Below are 19,876 nucleotides of genomic sequence, written 5' to 3' on the forward strand. Positions count from 1 at the left end.
TGAATGAATTTGTCAACTCCTTTTCAGAGAGCAAGTTTTGATTAATGAAGTAAAGAAAGTAAGAAACTTATCTGAACAAAGAAGCCTAAATATAGGAAGGAGAAAATGGAGAAAAGTTGTTGTGTTTTTTTTTTTTTGTTTCTCACTCTACAGCAGTTAATTTTATTTGTTCAAGAGTTCTTATTGCAATCATTAAAATGAGCCTGGACTTTGATTCTGTAGCCCATATCACATATTAAAGAAGAAGCAAACTGACCCATGTACATGGATGCAGACTAAAGGCTCAGGGTTAATCACATTGTAATTTTCCAATTCCTATAGCCTGGAGCTCAGTAGTCACAGGTCTTTTAGGTTCTGGATGAACAACAGGGTATCTGCACTTTTCTTGAGCTAAGCAACCTCATCATCCTTCAACTTCTGGTTGATAGCGTTGGTTAATCCCCTAGCATTGAGGACACATGGAAGGCTCAGGAAGACTTCATTCTCAATGCCATACATCCCCTTCACCATGGTTGACACTGGGTAAATCCTAGATATATTTTTAAACATGGATTCAATGAAGTCAGCCACATTTAGCCCAATAACCCAGTTGGTGTATCCTTTTTAGCTTGATGACTTCATACACACTTTCAACCACCATCTTAAACACTTCCTTCCAGTTTTCACTATCATTATCTGTTCCCATTTATGGATTTAATTCCTGGATAGAAACACCAGCCACGTTCACTCCACTACACACAGTCACACTTGAGTCGCCATAATCTCCCAGAATCCATCCATGGCAGCTGCTGGAATGAATGCCTAGTTTCTCAATCATAAGATAGTGAAATCAAGCAGAATCCAGATTACACCCACTTCAAATCACTCAGTGCTTGGGGAATCTACTTAGTTTCCAGGTAACATATGTAGGAATGTCCACTAGGTTGAAAACCAAAATTATGATGCAATTGGGACTGTACTTGACAATCTGAGAAATAAAAAATTTGAAGACATTGACATTTGTCTGCACCAGATTGAGACAACTTTCCCCCTCCTGCTGACAGACTTCTGCAGTCACTACCACAATCTTAGAATTGGCAGTACAGAGAAATCTTTATCTGACATGATTTTATGTGTTTGAAGAAATAAACTTCCATTCATCATTTCTCCTTTGAGCTTATCTTCCAAAACATTCACCAGGGCAATTTCATCAGCCAGAGAATTTCCCAGAATTCTGATAGTACATGGCATACCAACTTGACCAACACCCATACAGTGATCTTATTATTTGGGACCGCTGCCTCTTCTTCTGCAACTGGTGCAATGAGTTTTTCCTTGAAGGTTGCCTTTTCAAACAGTCAATAGAAGACTCTCGAGACTGGAAGAGTCTTGCAAAGACAATGTCAGCTACATGCATCTCCTAGGGCTCCGAAACTTGAGAAAAGTTAATGTATATGAATAAAGAACAACTTTCATAATTTTCCTCAGGCAACATATTTGTACTCATTCCCCAATTCATAAATGGGAAAATGACATTTAGAAAGAAAAAAATATATAAGTAACAAGTGAAGGATTCATATAACCAGATGTAAGAGAACACAGTTTTAAGTTCTGTGAGACTATGATTCCCTCTCTTTCTGTATCTCTCCCATTCTAGTGTTCTGGAAAGTTTATACCTTCCTCTTCTCTATCAATTTCTTGTGAGTGTTCTGAAGAAAACCCGAGTATAGACTATTCCTCATTGTAAGACAAATAAAAGGAGACAGAGACAACATGCAGAGGCAGGAAAAGAAGTGGCTGCCACTCTGAGCAGCCACACTTATTATATCAAAAATTACAGTAGTTCATCAGTACCATGACTACATTATTATTTAGTATTCCTTTAATCCCAGTTGCTAGATAATTGAGATCAAAGTCCAGAATGATTAAAACACAGAGTCCTTTTCTCTAAGGACATTAGCATAGTAACTAGATACCTTACCTGTATAGTTATCTTACTAGCTTCAAGGAGAAACTGCTGGGCATTCCAAGGGCAGAAGACAGAGTACCTGTTACTCCCCAGGAGTTTGCTCTCCAGAGGAATGCTTCCCTGTACATTTCCACAGTCAGAATACCTAGAAGACCCTATTTTCCCAGGAGATGAAGGTTGAAACTGATAAGACTCCAACATGAATGTCCCCTTGAAGGACATTTCTATAGCAGCCAGGCATCCTGTATCTTTGCTCAGGGGTTTCCCAGCAGCCAGGCATTCCGTGTCTTTGCACTTAAACTTCCTAGTCACCAAGCATGCCACAATCACGAAGTTTATCAGAGAAACCCATCCTAAACACAGAACCCCTACACCTAGACAGAACAATAATTCTCTAGTTAAGCTGGTTTTGAAAGGAGAAAACCAGAGATTAGCAAACTTTAGACTGTGGGTCAAAGATAAAACAATATACACAAGAACACATTTTTAAATATAGTTATTTTGTTATAATGCTGCATACTATTTCTTTGCCAAAAATTCCAATTTGCATAATACCAGTCATATTGGTAACATTTTTCAAACAGAATCCTTAGTGATAGAGCAATAAAATCCTATCTAATAGAGTGATAAAAAGGATAAAAAGAAAACATCTGATGAATTAATTAGAAAAAAATTTCTAATTGATTTTGTAAAGGTAAAATTATTACCATCAATCAACTCTTCAAGTCAACAATTAACTATCTCATACTTGTCTGGAAAGGAAGTGGAGTAAAATTTATTGTAAAAATATTATTTCCCTATAAAATAGCTGTAGGAGAATACTGTTCTTATAACAACAACAACAAAGAAAAACCTTCTTTACATTCTTCCCCCAAATATCTCTAGGAAATAGTTGTAATAAAAAAATAAGGTCTTATGGATTTTTGTAAGATTATCTTCTATAATACCTTGCCAAAAATCACTGTGTGCCTGAGATGAAGGCTGAAACTTCTATAATACCTTGCCAAAAATCAGCTGTTACAAGTTACAAGAAACTGTGAATTATCTTTGTCATACATGTTTTGTACCTTCTTAAACAAGGCCACAAAATGTATCCAATGAAATCCTTCTTCTCCAGCTCATCCTGGTTAAAGATAAAAAGAACTGTTATCAACAGATGAATAGGTAAAGATAATGTGATATACATATAGAATGAAGTTTTACTCAGCCATAAGGAAGAATGAAATTATGTCCTGTCTGGGTAAATGGATGAAATTGAAGAACTTGTGTGATGTGAAATAAGCCAGACTCAAAAAGTCAAAATCAAAAGTTGAAAGTCATGTTTCACATGTCAAAGAAGGGAGAAAGAGAAAGCAAAGAAGAAGAAAAAAGTGGTATGGTGGGCAGAAATCTCATGAAAATAGAAGGTAGAAAAATAGAGTAGATGAAGGGAATCCAGAAGGAGGGAGAAGAGGATTGAACATGGGGAAATAAAATCTACCAAATCATGCTATGTCTATGTACAAATGTAACACAATGAATTCTGCACTTAGATAATTATAATAACATTATAATTATTATTATTATAATGAAAAGGAGATCAGTAAAGTAGAACAATTGGATCTGTGTAAGAAGAAAAGGGAAGGTAAAGGGAGATGAAATAAATCAAATTATGTTATGGATATGTATGAATATGGCAAAATGAATACCACTATTATCTGTAATTTTAATGTGCAAATAAAAAATCAAAATTTTTTGAAAACTAAAGGAAATATTAAAAAAATAAAAATAGGAGTAATTACAGTAAATAGATCAAGAAACATATTTAGTTACAGATTAAATTATTTTATGTGTTTATAATGAAAATCAACAGATAAAGACTTTTTTTTTCAGAAAAACACTTCATTGCTTATTTAGCTTATTGTGCTTCTCTTTAGGTCCTATTGTTTACTGTATTACATATAGTACCTATTTGATTTTCTGTGCAAACATTACTGATGAAGTCAATTTTGATTTTCTGAATAAAATACCAACATTAGTTTTCAACAGAAAACCAACTAATAAATACAGAAAAATATTTGCTACTTGGCAACTATAGGTCTTTTATTTGCTACTCTGAAAAATTACCACAAATTTGATGGTTTAATACTATGTGATTTGTTTTTCATTTTATATCCCTGTATATAACTAGCCAGGATATCACTACACCAAATGCAATGTGCCAAGAAGTTTGGGTTTCTTTCAGGGGCTCTGGAGGAGAATCCTTATGTATTATTCTTACAATATTACTACAAGTGGAAAATTATGCTAACACACACACATACACACATAATATATACTATATTATACATGCCTATATATATTAAATTGGAATATATGTAGGGTCCACAGTTAACGGCATTTGCCAATAGAGTAGACATATAAATGAAGAAACAAAGAAATCAGGGACCTTAATTTTCTGTGACCAATAGCCTGTTTTCTGAGATGAAATGATTCAGGTGATGCATGTTTGGAGAGAAAAATAAATAAATGTGAGAATCTTCAGCCTGAAGGTGGTATTTGAAGATATAGTACTAAGTGATACCATCTAAAGAGAGTTTTAGCGGCAATTAAGCCGTAGAGGAGTATAAAGTCCTAGGTAATGACAGCACTGAGAAGGTTAGAAACAGGAGGAAGAATGACTCCTACCTAGAGTGGTGAATGGAAAGAGGGAGGGAGGGAGGGAGGGAGAGAGAGAGAGAGAGAGAGGTGAAGACAAATCTTATAAATCAAGAGAATACATTTTTCCCCAAATGAAGTTCCAGTCCACATTATCAAATGTTGACTAAGAAGTGAGTAAAGCAAAGACTGAGATTAACCATTGGATACGTCAACATTGTATTCCTTGGTGACCCTGACAAATGAGGTTTCAGGAGAGTAGTGGGGTTGAAAGATTAATTAATATGGATCTGGGAGAAAGAGTGTGGAAATTTAAAAAGTAGAAAACAAATGAAAATATTTAAAGGAGATTTATTATGAAGTACTATATAGAAATAAAAGTGTAGTTACATTCTGCTCCAGCTGCCAAAACAGAATACTACAGAGCTGGTGGCTAATGCAAAAGGATTTATTTTCTCACAGTTCTGGAAGCTGCACACAACTGCAAATACAAAGTGCTGTCAGGGATGAGTTCTGGGGGGCTCTCCTCCTGACTTGTATTCAGCTACCTTTTCACTGTCTTCTCACATGACTTCTTCTTTGTAGTCATGAATAGGGAGATACCTAGTATCTCCTCCACTTCTTATGAGGACACCAGTTTTATCATAAAAGGGTCCCACCAGATGACTTCAAATAATTCCCATTCACACTGGGAATTAAGGCTGCAGCATATGAATTTTAGGGCTACACAATTCAATTCATAATTGTGAGGAATACAGAGTTAAGGGAATGTTGCATTTTTCTTTTTTTAAGTTTGGGAATGACTTAATTCTTTTTCTGATGACAATGACAGAGTAAAGGTAGGTTGATAATGCAAGGTAGATGGAGATAACTGGAGCCAGCTTTTGGAAGTGAGATTAGATCTAGCGTACAAAGGGAAGGCTTAAACTTAGAAACAGCTCCTCTCTTCTGCAGGGAGGAAAGAAGAGTTTATGGAAACAGTGTAAGATGGTGAGAATATTTTCTGATTGATATAATATTTTCCATGAAATAAAATCTATGGAATCAGCTGAGAGATAATAATTTCTTTTAAAATAGATGAATGAATTTGATCAGAAACAAGAAAATATAAATAGACTTCTTAGAAAGTAGTACATTGATTATTGAAATATAATATTATTTCTAAAAGAGTGCCATGGATGTATTTATTTTTTATGGTAATAAATGTAAAGTGGCAACTGTCTGTATTCAGTTGTTCTGTGCTGATTTGGAGTATAAATCTAATTATAATTAGATTTATATAGGTTAGGATATTTAAAAAGGAAGAACCCAGGGCAGAGATAAAAGCAAGTGGGTTGAAGACTATGCTAAGGATTGAACATAGTTATAGACAAAGTTTACAAAAGGTAAAAATAAAAGAACAGGAAATAATACTAAAAAATAGAAGGGGCAAACTTGTTGGATAGCAAATGGTGAATCAAATAATTATTAGAATTGAGAAATAGGAAAGGTAAGTGGTAGAGGTAGAGAATGGAGAGCTAGAGTACTAAAATTTGCAACAGTGATGTGTGTTTGTGTGTGTGTATGTGTATGTGTTTTTCTAGGAAATTAAATCCAATTCCTTGAACATGCTAGAAAAGCATTCTACCAATGACTTACATTCCCAGACCCAACAGAGTTATTTCTAATGTAAGATCAAGGAAATGGTAAGGGAGTATGTGACCAGGGTGGGATGAACAAAGAGATCATCTGAAAATGAATATGAAGACCCCGAGAAACCAGAGTGTTGGGTTAATGGATGTAATGATCAAGGTGGATATAGTGATGAAGAGAAAACATCAAATCTTCAAGCCAAGAATAAGGTAGAGGTTATGAAAGTCATATATAACTAAAATATCTGATATCATAAACTTCAAAGTCACAGTTTGTTTCTCTTTATCTACATTTATTTTAAAGAGAAATAGTTAGCTAATATAGGTCTAGAAAAATCAAGAAGAAGCAATTTGGATCTCCACCTGATGTGTGCTAATATAGAAAATAAGAAAAAGGACCAGAATTGAAGTTTTCTGGATATGACCAAGTTAGAATGGGAAGATAAAGGAGATATATATTCTATCTTTAATCCCTGTGATTTGCGTGAATTCCTAGAAGTGGTTGTTTTCAGGGCAGGGTAGTTTTATCATTTTCAAAATTGGCACTCTATGCAATTGGGAAGAGAATGTCTTAAACAGTGTATTTTCATTATGGAATATTCCTTGCCTTCTAACAACAGATCATGAAGGGTGTCCCTACCATCAGCCTATTTGTCTTATTATATGACAGAGATCCCTCCCCCAAATTTAATTTGTGGGAATAGCTTATAAATGTGTCCTGGGAGCAATTTTGATTAAATCCAAATAAATGATAAATAGCATGCTTAAGTCCATTTATATTTATTTCTCCTTTGTTAACTGTGTTGGCAACACCTCAAAATTTAGTGCTATCTGCAAATTTCATTAGCAAGCAATTTATTCCCCCCTGGAGATGATTAATAAAGAGGGAAAATAAAACCTGACCTCATGCCAAAGCTCCTGCAGCCCCCCTACTAGCCACTTCCTCACAACTGGACGAGCTCCCATTTATCACCACCTTCGTTTGTACTAGCTCAGCCAATGTTCCAAATGATGTGACAGTGTTCATGTCCAAGCCAACTTGAAACAGGTCAGAATACTAACTTTTCTGAGACACTGCACTACATGCTTCAACTATAACCCCAATAAAACTCAGATTGCATTTCACAAAGCTACTAGCTTTGTCTTTCTGCAAACAGTTACAATGTTTGGCATCATGTGTTTTTTTATTAGCCCTTATAGCCATATTACTTAGTCTATTGTTCTCTGGGTGTTTATAGATTCCCTTTCAATATGTAGAACTGAAAGCCAAAAAAAAAAAAAAATACTGAGATCACACATATCACATAACTTTGACTACTCCCTTCTGTTTGAAGGTTTGAGCCCTGGCTGCTTTTCTTCAATGCTTGGCATCATTCCAGTTCTTAATGATATTTCAAATATTCTTCTAAGTAGTTTAACAAATGTCAGCCTACTTTTCCTTCCCCTAAGTGATAGACTATTCTGATATTAATATTCTTTGAGTTTGAGTTTAAATGTAGCCATGGGATTAAGTGGATTTGGGTTGCTTTCTCTTTGTTTCCCTCTTCAGATCTTTTGTTGAAGAATTTTTGCATAATTGATAGAATCAGTTGTGCAATTAATCTGATTTGGCTATTAAGGCTTAGTACATTATATTAATCATATTTTAAAGTTTTTTTTTTCTTTGATTGAATAGCTGGTTCTTTATTTTAAAAAAGTCAAAAGTAGGTTTGAACTTTTGCCCTGCAAACCTGATTCAAAAATCAGTTCACCATAAAAAAGGAGTTAAACCCCAACAGCTGGAGTTTGGGTTGATTTTTTTACTTCTTTTTCTTTGTTTTGCTTATTTCAACCTAAGAGTAAAATTTTAGTATTATATATGTTAGGAAAAATGTGTCTGTGATCCAAGCTAATCTGGCTTAAAAAATACCTGGAACCCTTATTAATTTTATCTAAACACTGAAAGGAATACTTTTATTCTTTCAGGGTCATTTAAAAATATATAATATATCTGTGTTACAAAAATAAAACAATACTGGCAGATAATTTTCACAGTATCATCAGTAACATGTATTTTACAATTTTGGTTAAAAATTAAAGAGTTTAAATATTGTATCAACTCAGAAAAATACATCATTTAAAATAAATTTATCATTTAAAGAATATCAGAGAGAATACTTCATGTTTCCCAGCAGCACTGGAAAAGCACCTTGTTATCCTATTAATATGCATACTTGACATTCAACTCTTTATTGGAATATAGCTAGGTTTTTCCAGGTACTTGAGAATTTCAGAAAATCTTTCATGGGAATTAACAGACGAATAGCCAGATTTGTCAGTATGTCTCATTCAGTTTTGTAGATAAGTGTTTTAATATTTCCACTTAAGGCTGGGGTTGTAGCTCAGTGAAAGAGTGTTTGCCTAGTATGTGTGAGGCACTGGATTTGATTCTTAAAGCCATATAAAAAAAATAAAATAAAGCTATGCTGTCTACTTACAATTACAAAGAAAATTATATATATATATATATATATATATATATATATATATATATATATTCATTTCCACTTAATTTTTTTCATCAATACTATATATTTAATGTATTTAGCAGCCTGCTGGTAGGATTAGGGTATCAGTTATCTGATTTTTTTTGTCATCATAGTCCCAACATTTGTAAGATTGCAAGGGGAAACCAAAGTCATTGTGACATTAAAAAAAATGTACTAAGCAACTGATACTTATTCAATTAATTTCCAATAAATATGACTTTATACTTAAAAGAACACTGGAACTGAGCTTACACTAAGTTTTATTAGTTTTTTAAAGGCAATGATTTCTCAGCTAGGCATCAAAAAAGTATAAGTAATATTTCATGGGTCATGGTGAGTTTAAGGACACAATGAGAGATGAAAATGAGCAAAGCAAAATGTAAAAAACAGGAAATATTTAGGGAAGATAAGTCAAAGGCTATTGTAGGTGAGTGATGGTAACTTGGAATCCAATGTGTGTGTAGGGTAGCTTGCCAAGAAGTCAACCTTTCTACCGTTCTAAGAATTGTGAAGCTATTAAGAAATTCAATAAAAATTATGTAACCATAATTGAGCTACATACCAATCTGCATGTGCCACAGTCTGGCTGGACACAATTCAGGAGCCACTTATGAAAAGAAACGAACTTTATTTTTAGAACACACACCACACCACAGGAGCTCTTCAGGAAAACCTTCAGAGCCCAACTGCCACCACCAGCTTCCCACAAGCCTCTCAACCTCCCCCACTCCTCCTGCTCTTGAGGCTGATTGGCTGGGTAGCGTGGGCAGAGCAAAAAAAAGGTCCCCCAATGAGCAGCTCTGTGGTCTCAAAGGGCAGGGAAACAGCCCAATGAGCATCACTGCAGAGGAGCCAATCAGTTGGCAGCTAGAAGTTTGCTGGGGCCACTGTGAGCCAATCATCAGCTGGCAGCTGGAAGTGTGCTGGGGCCCCTTTTGGTTGTGGCTCTCAACATGCATGGAGTCTCCATGGGAAATAAACAGATTGGAATCAGGGAAACTAGTTAAATGGATATTGGAAAAAAAAAGTTCAGGACAAAAACTAATAAATATACATATTAAATGAAATTTCACTGAGATTTTAGTATCTGCTTAATACTTTTCAAGGTGATCAGAATACAAAGTGATCTAAAAAGAGCAAAATCTCCAACTATATAGAGAAATAGGAAACAGAGTATAAACATAACAATAAAACATAACCTATAACACCATACCTTACATACTTTTAGGAGATGTAAAGTGAAAGAATCAAGAACATGAGGTGGGGAATGACAAGAGTTAGAATTTTCAATAAAGCTGTCAAGGTAAGCCTTGTTGTAAAAGTAACATCTGAGGAAATTTTGAGGGAGTGGGTGACAAGGGTATCTGGAAGAACCATGTTTTCTACAGAGGAAAAAAAAGAGGGGGAAACTTTAGAAGAAGTATGTCCATCAGGTTCAAGACAAGATTATAAATCCATGCAGCTGGAGCAATATGAATGAAGTGAGATAGGACATGGGAATTGAGAAGATGCATTAGGGGTTTGATGGACTCTCTAATTTTTGTTTTAAATGGAGCTTGTTCAGGGTTTGGGTAGAGGTTTGACATGTTGAAATACATCTCTAAAGAAATAACTAAGTTTTTAAGAAAAATTAAGACTTCTACGTTGAAAATATACTCTCAGACAGGGGCAGGACCAGGTAGAAATTTAGATGCCTAAATGCAGTAATAAAAAAATTATAACATCCAAGTGAGGAGAGTGTTAGTAGTGAAGGGGATGAGAGTAGTGAGCAGAACCTGGATTATGATGGCTCTAATAGAAATGGAAACCTGTGAACTAAGTGGAGATTTATAGGTTTTGTGAACTGCAAATACAGGATGGGAACAAGAGACTTCAATCACTATTCCCAAGTTTTCATTCAGACTGATAGCATGGAAACAGGTGATTAAGGAAGATGAGCTAGCTTGAAGGAAGAAGAGTTAGCTTTAGTGAAAAGTTAATGATTTTTATCAGGTCAAAGAAAAAAAAAAGAAAAAGAAAAAAATACATTAAATGTATTCACACACACACATCCATGCACAAATTTATGGGTGGGTGGGTATGTTCATAAAATTATAGACAGATCTGAGATTTGTGGAACATTATCTTATCAATTTAGAGGGTATCCTTCAAGAAAAATAAAGTACAATTACAAATGATAAATTGGGCAATCCTGGAAATGGTCCACAAAAGTGACAGGTTAAAACTTAAACTTCACAATAAATTTCTTTCTGCTTATACCACATAAGAATGAAATCTCCAAAGAAATTAAGGCAGGGTATCACTTTAGGAGAAAATAGGTTCAGGCACTAATACAAGGTGGAGGTCCAGCAGAAGAACCAAGGAGAAACAGCTCATCTGAAGTTATGGTTTTCAGCATGAAGTGACTGGGATGGTCAAACATTTATAACTGGCTATAGAACAGGTTACGTACTATATGCAAGGATCTTATAACCATGGTATATTGTGATTTGATTTTTATTTTAGTGGATCTTTCAGATTACAAATGGTGACAAGTGATACAGAAGCCATAAAGATAGACATATTGGAGAAATAAGTCTACATGATTACTCCATTGTCTTGTTTTTCATTAGTATGGAACTATTACCATACTAATTGCTGTTTTAGTACTATGTATGAAAATATACTAAAATACATTAAATGCCTTATCCATGAGAAGCAACGTAGCATATCTGAGACCAAGGACTCCCTAATATCCCCAGAGACTCTTATGCTTAATGGATCTATGTGTATTTGAATAATTCATTTGAATTTACTTTACAGATAGCCTCTACTTTTTAGGATAGCTTGTCTTTCTAAGAGCTCAAGAAAGTTAACAACAACAACAAAGATTTACACAATTATAAAATTTTCATCAAAAGTAGCTCTCACCAATTCTCTAAATTATTTAATTTTCTGAAGTATTTGGCATAGGAAAAATAAAATATCTTAAAACACTTATTTCCATGCTTTTTTGTAATTAAATGATTTAATAACATTATAGATAATTTTGTCTGTTTATGCTATAACAGGGCAATTTATTAGTTACTCTTCTATTTATAAATCAATAAAAATATTACTAGGTAACAAAGACTATAATATAAGCAAAGGAGTGACCTGTTAAATAATTTACCACAGTTATTAGTTACAAAACTTTAAAATAAATTCAGATATATGGTTCTAAAAGTATGATACTTAAGTGAAAGCTTGCCAATTGCATATTTTAATGATTTTCTCTTTCTCCCAATGTTCACCTTTTCTCTCTCTCGAGGGCCCTTCTGTATATAACATGCTTAATTAAACCTCTTAAGTTTGGCAAAAAAATGGATCTTTTGACCTTATGTCTCTTCTTACCACTATTTTGTATCCTCTCTTATTTTCACAGTCCATTTTATTGAAATATTTTTTATCCTCACAGATTTTACTTCCTTGTCTACAATTCATGCATAAACTTACTGAAAGTCTGGCTTTTCACTCTCATATCTCAAATGAAACAACATTTTATTAGTAAATTCAATGATCCATTGTTGATTTTTATTTATATGCATAAAGCAACAACAATAATTCATATCTCATTAAATTATATGATTAAAATGCATCTATTTTTTGAGTTCTTTGTATACTCTGGATATTAGGGCTCTATCTGAAGTGTGAGGAGTAAAGATTTGTTCCCAGGATGTAGGCTCCCTATTTACCTCTCTTATTGTTTCTTTTGCTGAGAAAAAACTTTTTAGTTTGAGTAAGTCCCATTTGTTGATTCTAGTTATTAACTTTTGTGCTATGGGTGTCCTATTGAGGAATTTGGAGCCCGACCCCACAGTATGTAGATCGTAGCCAACTTTTTCTTCTATCAGACGGCATGTCTCTGATTTGATATCAAGCTCCTTGATCCATTTTGAATTAACTTTTGTGCATGGCGAGAGAAAGGGATTCAGTTTCATTTTGTTGCATATGGATTTCCAGTTTTCCCAGCACCATTTGTTGAAGATGCTATCCTTCCTCCATTGCATGCTTTTAGCCCCTTTATCAAATATAAGATAGTTGTAGTTTTGTGGATTGGTTTCTGTGTCCTCTATTCTGTACCATTGGTCCACCCACCTGTTTTGGTACCAGTACCATGCTGTTTTTGTTACTATTGCTCTGTAGTATAGTTTGAAGTCTGGTATCGCTATACCGCCTGATTCACACTTCCTGCTTAGCATTGTTTTTGCTATTCTGGGTCTTTTATTTTTCCATATGAATTTCATGATTGCTTTCTCTATTTCTACAAGAAATGCCCTTGGGATTTTGATTGGCATTGCATTAAACCTAGAGAACTTTTGGTAATATCGCCATTTTGATGATGTTAGTTCTGCCTATCCATGAACAGGGTATATTTTTCCATCTTCTAAGATTTTCTTCTATTTCTCTCTTTAGGGTTCTGTAGTTTTCATTGTATAAGTCTTTCACTTCTTTTGTTAGGTAATTAGACAATAAGATAACAAATAACCCAATCAACAAATGGGCCAAGGACCTGAACAGACACTTCTCAGAGGAGGACATACAATCAATCAACAAGTACATGAAAAAATGCTCACCATCTCTAGCAGTCAGAGAAATGCAAATCAAAACCACCCTAAGATAACATCTCACTCCAGTAAGATTGGCAGCCATTATGAAGTCAAACAACAACAAGTGCTGGGAGGATGTGGGGATAAGGGTACACTTGTACATTGCTGGTGGGACTGCAAATTGGTGCATCCAACTTGGAAAGCAGTAGGGAGATTTCTTGGAAAGCTGGGAATGGAACCACCATTTGACCCAGCTATTCCCCTTCTCGGTCTATTCCCTAAAGACCTAAAAAGAGCATGCTACAGGGACACTGCTACATCGATGTTCATAGCAGCACAATTCACAATAGCAAGACTGTGGAACCAACCTATATGCCCTTCAATAGATGAATGGATAAAAAAAAAATGTGGCATTTATACACAATGGAGTATTACTCTGCATTAAAAAATGACAAAATCATAGAATTTGCAGGGAAATGGATGGCGTTAGAGCAGATGATGCTAAGTGAAGCTAGCCAATCCCTAAAAAACAAATGCCAAAAAACAAATGATATAAGGAGAGTAACTAAGAACAGAGTAGGGTCGAAGAGCAGGAGAAGAAGATTAACATTAAACAGGGATGAGAGGTGAGAGGGAAAGGGAGAGAGAAGGAAAATTGCATGGAAATGGAAGGAAGCCCTCAGGGTTATACAAAATTTCATACAAGAGGAAGTGAGGGGAAAGGGGAAAATAATACAAGGGGGAGAAATGAATGACAGTAGAGAGGGTAGAGAGAGAAGTGGGGAGGGGAGGGGAGGGGTGGGGGGATAGTAGAGGATAGGAAAGGCAGCAGAATACAACAGACACTAGTATGGCAATATGTAAATCAATGGATGTGTAACTGATGTGATTCTGCAATTTGTATACGGGGTAAAAATGGGAGTTCATAACCCACTTGAATCAAAGTGTGAAATATGATATATCAAGAACTATGTAATGTTTTGAACAACCAACAATAAAAAATAAAAAAATAATAATAATAAATAAATAATAATAATTGTTATAAAGTCAAGTTTGAAAAAAATAATCAAGTTACAAAATAAATGGGGTTAATATAATAAAATGCATCTATTATTTAATAAATGAGATTAAATATAATCAACTTCTGTTGGGCATAAACATGAATGTCAATATGCTATGAATACAAGTCTGTATATTTACCTAGTTGGTCCTAGACTGATAACAAGATGACTCAGTTTACATACCCTACATGGAGATGGTCCTATTGTTTCTCAGCTTTTTAGAAGTCTACCCCTGACTTGGCTCAATTATCTAGGCACAAGATTCCCAGAGGTCCATTATAGGGTAAAGTTTTGTGGGTGAGAGAAAAAGCTGAGTGTTCTCCACAAGAAAGGAACAATAGATTAGGCTCAAAAAATGAGCCAAGAAAAGTTTTAAAAGGTGTAGTGTGTGACATATTGTCTGTATATTCCTACTTAGTGATCACAAGGGACATTTTATGAGGATGTCAACAGTTTCCAAGACATTAACAGGGGTACTGGGCTGCTTTTGTTAACATTTTATAGCATTATGATTTTTAGTGTTTTTCAGGATATATGTAATTATCAGCTAAATTTTACTTCATTGATAATAAACTGATTCAAGCATGCTTTTTTTTTTTTTTGGTCCACATTCAGGACATTGTAAATACTATTTCCATTGGGTGGACCATTCTCCTCCCTTACTACCCTTCACCTCCCTTACCTGGAATAGTTAATTCCTATTATTTTCTTCATGCCTTAACTTGATCTTTAAAAGCCCTCCCTGCTGTCTAGTGTACAACTAATTTCTCAGCAGTTAGTGAGCATGACCTTTTAGAAAGGCTGCCCAAATGAGTTATCCAATCTAGCCCTCAAGGAAAATTTCTGCTGTGAAAAGTGAAAGAGGTATCCATGATAATACTCCTGAAGAGAAAACTGGCAGACTTCAAGGTACAGGTGACCCATGGTACTAATTCTCAAGCTGTTAGCATAAGAGAGTAGAAATGGATCCTCAAAATCAAGTTATATTTTGCTAAACATGCTTCTTTGTTGTGAATGGGTTATGTAATTTCAGGTAACATGGGCACTCACACACATTGGTTTTATTTGTCAGTGCTTTTGCTTTACTTGATATTTCACTGTCTGCAATGTTCCCATGAAAACTGTTCATGCTACAACTATGATGTGCATTTGCATGGTGGCCAATATTTTCACACTTGAAAAACTAATTAAATACTCTGCTTCTCTGAATTCTGAGTAATTAATGAAGTGTGTAGGAATTAGCAGCTGGAGGTAGCACACTGTGATCTTTTCCTCTATCGTTGTCCACAGTAAGTACTTAGAATAAGCAAGAGACATCCATTATTTGCTTTACTTCAGAGGCTTTAATTAAAAAAAAAAAAAAAAAAAAAAAAACAAGGAAAAGAAAAAATAAAGTGGCTCAGTTGTGAGTTTATTTTTTGTTTTTCTTCTGCTTTGTTTTTATTTCTCCAATTCTGAGTTAAGGAATTCCATGTGGTTAGATATCTGAATAGCTGCCATTACTTGAATGTGCTGAGCTGACACAATATGTACTAAGGAAAGTGAAAGAAGATTTTCTATCTTTTGCCATGAAATTATTGAAAGTTTTTGTATCCAAATTGTCACTTTTCAAAATTCTTTGTATATACTGGCTGAACAAAAGGCAATGTAATGTCAGAAAGTTAAAGCACTATCTTAAACAGATGTTTATTGATGTTTTGATTCTACAGAAATCCTGAACTCCCAGTACACCCAACACAATTTAGGTATGATTGCTGTTATAAAACAGTGCATGTTCACCTTCCACATTAGTGCCTCCAAAATTCCTATGATCTAGGTTCTACCTTTTGTCAAGACCCCTGATCCAGTATCCTGACTCAATGTCTTAAGTGAATTACTTCCTCCAATTCTCTTCTGGAGACTCTATCCATGAGATAATACTGTTTTGAGGCAGTCTTTTAAAAAGCAGTTTAAATTTTGTTTTCTGTGTTGGATTATCCATTGATCTCTATTCAGAGATGTTTCTCATGCTTAACTTCATTTAAAATTTTCATAACAGTGCACAATTCTAAGGAAAACCATGAACAAAGCAATTGTCTGTCTTTCGTAAATGAGTCTGGGCCTGAGTGTGTTATATCATACAGTGCCAAAGTCTTGTGAATTTTAAGTGTTCCCAGGTATTTCCACAGCAATAAAAAGAAATCTGAACTCTCTCTCTTTTTGAAATGATGGCTGCCAACTTTCCTTTCTTAGATAATAAGTGAAACAATATAGCAAACAAATAAAGAGCTGAAGTGGAGAGCACTGTCAAGGAAAAGACACCAGCAGCCCAACAAACCTGGGAAAGTGTTCTAATTGACACAAGGTACCAAAGCATTTATGTTAATATTAACCTTGTAAAATAAAACCTCAACTCTCCAAATGTCACTGCTTTCTAAGGTTCAAGGAAGTTCAACACAAAAAGTGGATTCTCTTTAGAAATAAAAGGAATTATAAATTAACGCTGATTGAAGAACCTTTTTCTCTGCCTTGAAAATTGTTGAAGCTCCTCCCTTTAAGGAGCTAGAGTCAGCTTCCTTCCTTCACTTGCTGTGATGTTAATTACATACCTGTCAGCCTACCTACTCTATTTAGAAGGCGAGTTGCACATTTTTCCAACAACCCACCACTTAGTTCTCTTCCAATTTTTAAATAGTGCTGACTGGTACTTTTTAATTAAGATTTGACAGTTGAAATTTGCATTCCAAAAGCTCACTGAATTCCATGGCGTTAGACTGCTTATTTTGTCCCCCCACACACTCCACAGTCATTCTAAGGCCACTTTGCTGAATATATGGTTTCTTGTGCCTGGGTTTCAATAGCATGAATTCTATAGATTATAGGCAATTTGGCCTTTAAACTATTGTAAATGATCATTTGAGATTTGATGTTCTGTTAATGTAATATAATTTGGCATGGTGGAATTTGTGTAACTGTTGAGATACTTATCTTTGTCCTATTCATTTTTAATTTATATTCCCTACAAGCAAAGGAATTTCTTGCAGTTTAGTAAACTTTCATCTTATAACTCTGTGGCTAATGCTGGGATTTTGAAATGTATTAAGTGATAGAGGCTATATAAATTGAGAGCTAAATTTTTGTTCACAAAAGAAAAACCTAGACTTTTGAAAAATAATGTTAAAGCCAAGATAATGATATTTGTGATAAACATATTTTAAACAACATGTGACCCAAACAAAAGCTTATCTGTGAACATATGTGGAGTTATTTTCTAAACAGTGTGCAGGCACACAAAATAGACCTCAACTGTCTGGTTATCAACTATGCCAATAGCAGAAACAACTTTTTCAAGGCCTATACAAATTTAGAATATTTTAAATTATATATCAAATAATATCTTGTTACATATTATAACTACTGAAGTTTCAAATAAAATTGAAAAAAAAAACATGTTGAGGGGAAACACACCTGGTTACCTAAAAATGGTGTTATTTCTAAATGGTACATAATTGTTATTTTTAGTCATGACTTAGGTAAAGTTTATAAAAAGCACTAATTAGTCAAAGTAACTAATTTTACAAAATGAACACAGAAGAGATGTATTTCAAATCACAGAAACTGCTATAATCTCAATCTATCAGATGTCAGTAATAACAACAAGGGTGTGTTTGTATAGAAGAGGAGCACTTGTTTCCTCAAAGATCCATCAATTCCACTTAATCACATCAGTAAAATTTTACAATGTGGGTCAAAATAGTATTCCTAAAATTCAGTATTAATAGCAAGACAGTGTCTTCGGTGTCACACTTCAAAACATCTATCAAAACTGAACACATTTTACATTTAAATACTAGATTAGTTATTGAATGATGAAATTCTCCACAGCATTTGTACAGGATTTCGAATCTATAGAATAATAGATGTTATGGTTTAGATATGAGTTTTCCCCAAAACTCATTTGTGTAACAATGGAAGAAAGTTTAGAGATGAAACAATTAAGCTATGATAGCCTTAACCTAATCAGTGTGTTAATAGCCTGATAAGGATTAACTGGGTATAGACTGTAGGCAGGTATTGTGTGGCTGGAGGAGGTGGGTCATTAGAGGAATGCATTTGGGATATATATTATGTGAATGGAGCTTAATCTCTCTATCTATCTCTCTATCTCTATCTCTGTCTCTATCTTTATCTCTGTCTCTGTGTCTGCTTTCTGGAAGGATGTCCTAAGCTGCTTTCCTTCTGCCATGCCCCTCTGTCATGATGTTCTTCTTCATCCTAACCAGAGCAATAGAGCAGGCTGTCTATGAACTGAGACCTCTGAAACATGAGCCCAAGTAAACTTTTCCTTCTCTAAAGTTGTTATTGTCAGGTCTTTTGGTAACAGCAGTGAATAAAAACTAAAATAATATAGTATTCAAAATGCCCAGAATACATTACAAGAACAAAAACGAAGTACAAGAACCAGAGACATTTGACCAAATTTCAAGAGAAAAGACAATCAAAGATGTTAACCCTAAGACAAAGCAAATGATGAATTATCAGTATCTTAGGATGTTAGGGCTGCTAAGTCACAGACTAGGTGCCTTAAATCACCAAATCTATTATCTCACAGATCTGGTATTCAATCCAAAGTGTTGTGCTTAGTGACTGCTGTGGTTTTTCTTCTTGGCTTAAAGATTGCTCCTTTCTCATTATATGCTCACATTGCCTTTCTTCTGTGCATGATTTCTAGTGTCTCTTCCTTTTCTTGTGATGTGTGTTAGTTAGCCTTCCATTGCTATTTCAAAATACCTGAGAAAATCCACTTTAAAAAAAGGGAAGATTTTTTGGCACATAGTTTCACAAGTCAGAAGTTTTAGTCCATTGTCCCTTTCACCCTACTGCTTCAGACTTAACATGAAAGTAATTATCAAGTTGAAGAGTATATAGTGAAAAAAAAAAAGTTTCTCCTAACCTCATTGTGGCCAGGAAGCATAGTGAGAGAAAAAGTGGTCAAGGACAAAATATGAAGTTCATGAACATGTTTTCAAGATACTACTTCCTCCAACTGGACCTTCCTGAGATTTCAGTAACCTATTAGATTATGAATTCATTCATAGATGAACAAATTGATGAGGTTAAAGACCTTTTGATCCAATCACCTCCCATTTAGGAACTCTACCATGTTGAAAACCAACGTAAAAGCTTTTGATAGAAATTTTAGATCCAAGCTATAAAAGGAAGACATAAAGTTAGTATAAATTTGTCAAACTGGATTAAAATAAAATCTATCCATAGCTCTGTGTTTAAAAATAGGTAAATTAAAAAAAATAAATTAATATATCATGAAATTTCTACAATTATAATATAATGTATTTATCTTCATTAATTACTTCCCTAAAAGTCTCCATATACAGTTGCATTGGATGATAGAGCTTCAGTGTACAAATTTTAGAATAAAAACAATTTAGTTCATAGTAATCAGACAAAAGCTTTATACTATCTATGAAGATTCTTTTAAAAATAATAAAGAAAAACACTTAGA

General features: G+C 34.4%; 1 pseudogene; it reads right to left on the reverse strand.

The window, feature by feature from the left end:
- Positions 1–336: 336 nt before the first annotated feature.
- LOC124105238 (L-lactate dehydrogenase B chain-like) lies at positions 337–2,170 on the reverse strand (annotated as a pseudogene).
- Between the last annotated feature and the right edge of the window lie 17,706 nt (positions 2,171–19,876).

Source organism: Marmota monax, unplaced genomic scaffold (genome assembly GCF_021218885.2).
Source record: "Marmota monax isolate L192 unplaced genomic scaffold, Marmota_monax_Labrador192_F-V1.1 WCK01_AAM20220418_F8-fsc00104, whole genome shotgun sequence".
Taxonomy (NCBI): Eukaryota; Metazoa; Chordata; class Mammalia; order Rodentia; family Sciuridae; genus Marmota; species Marmota monax.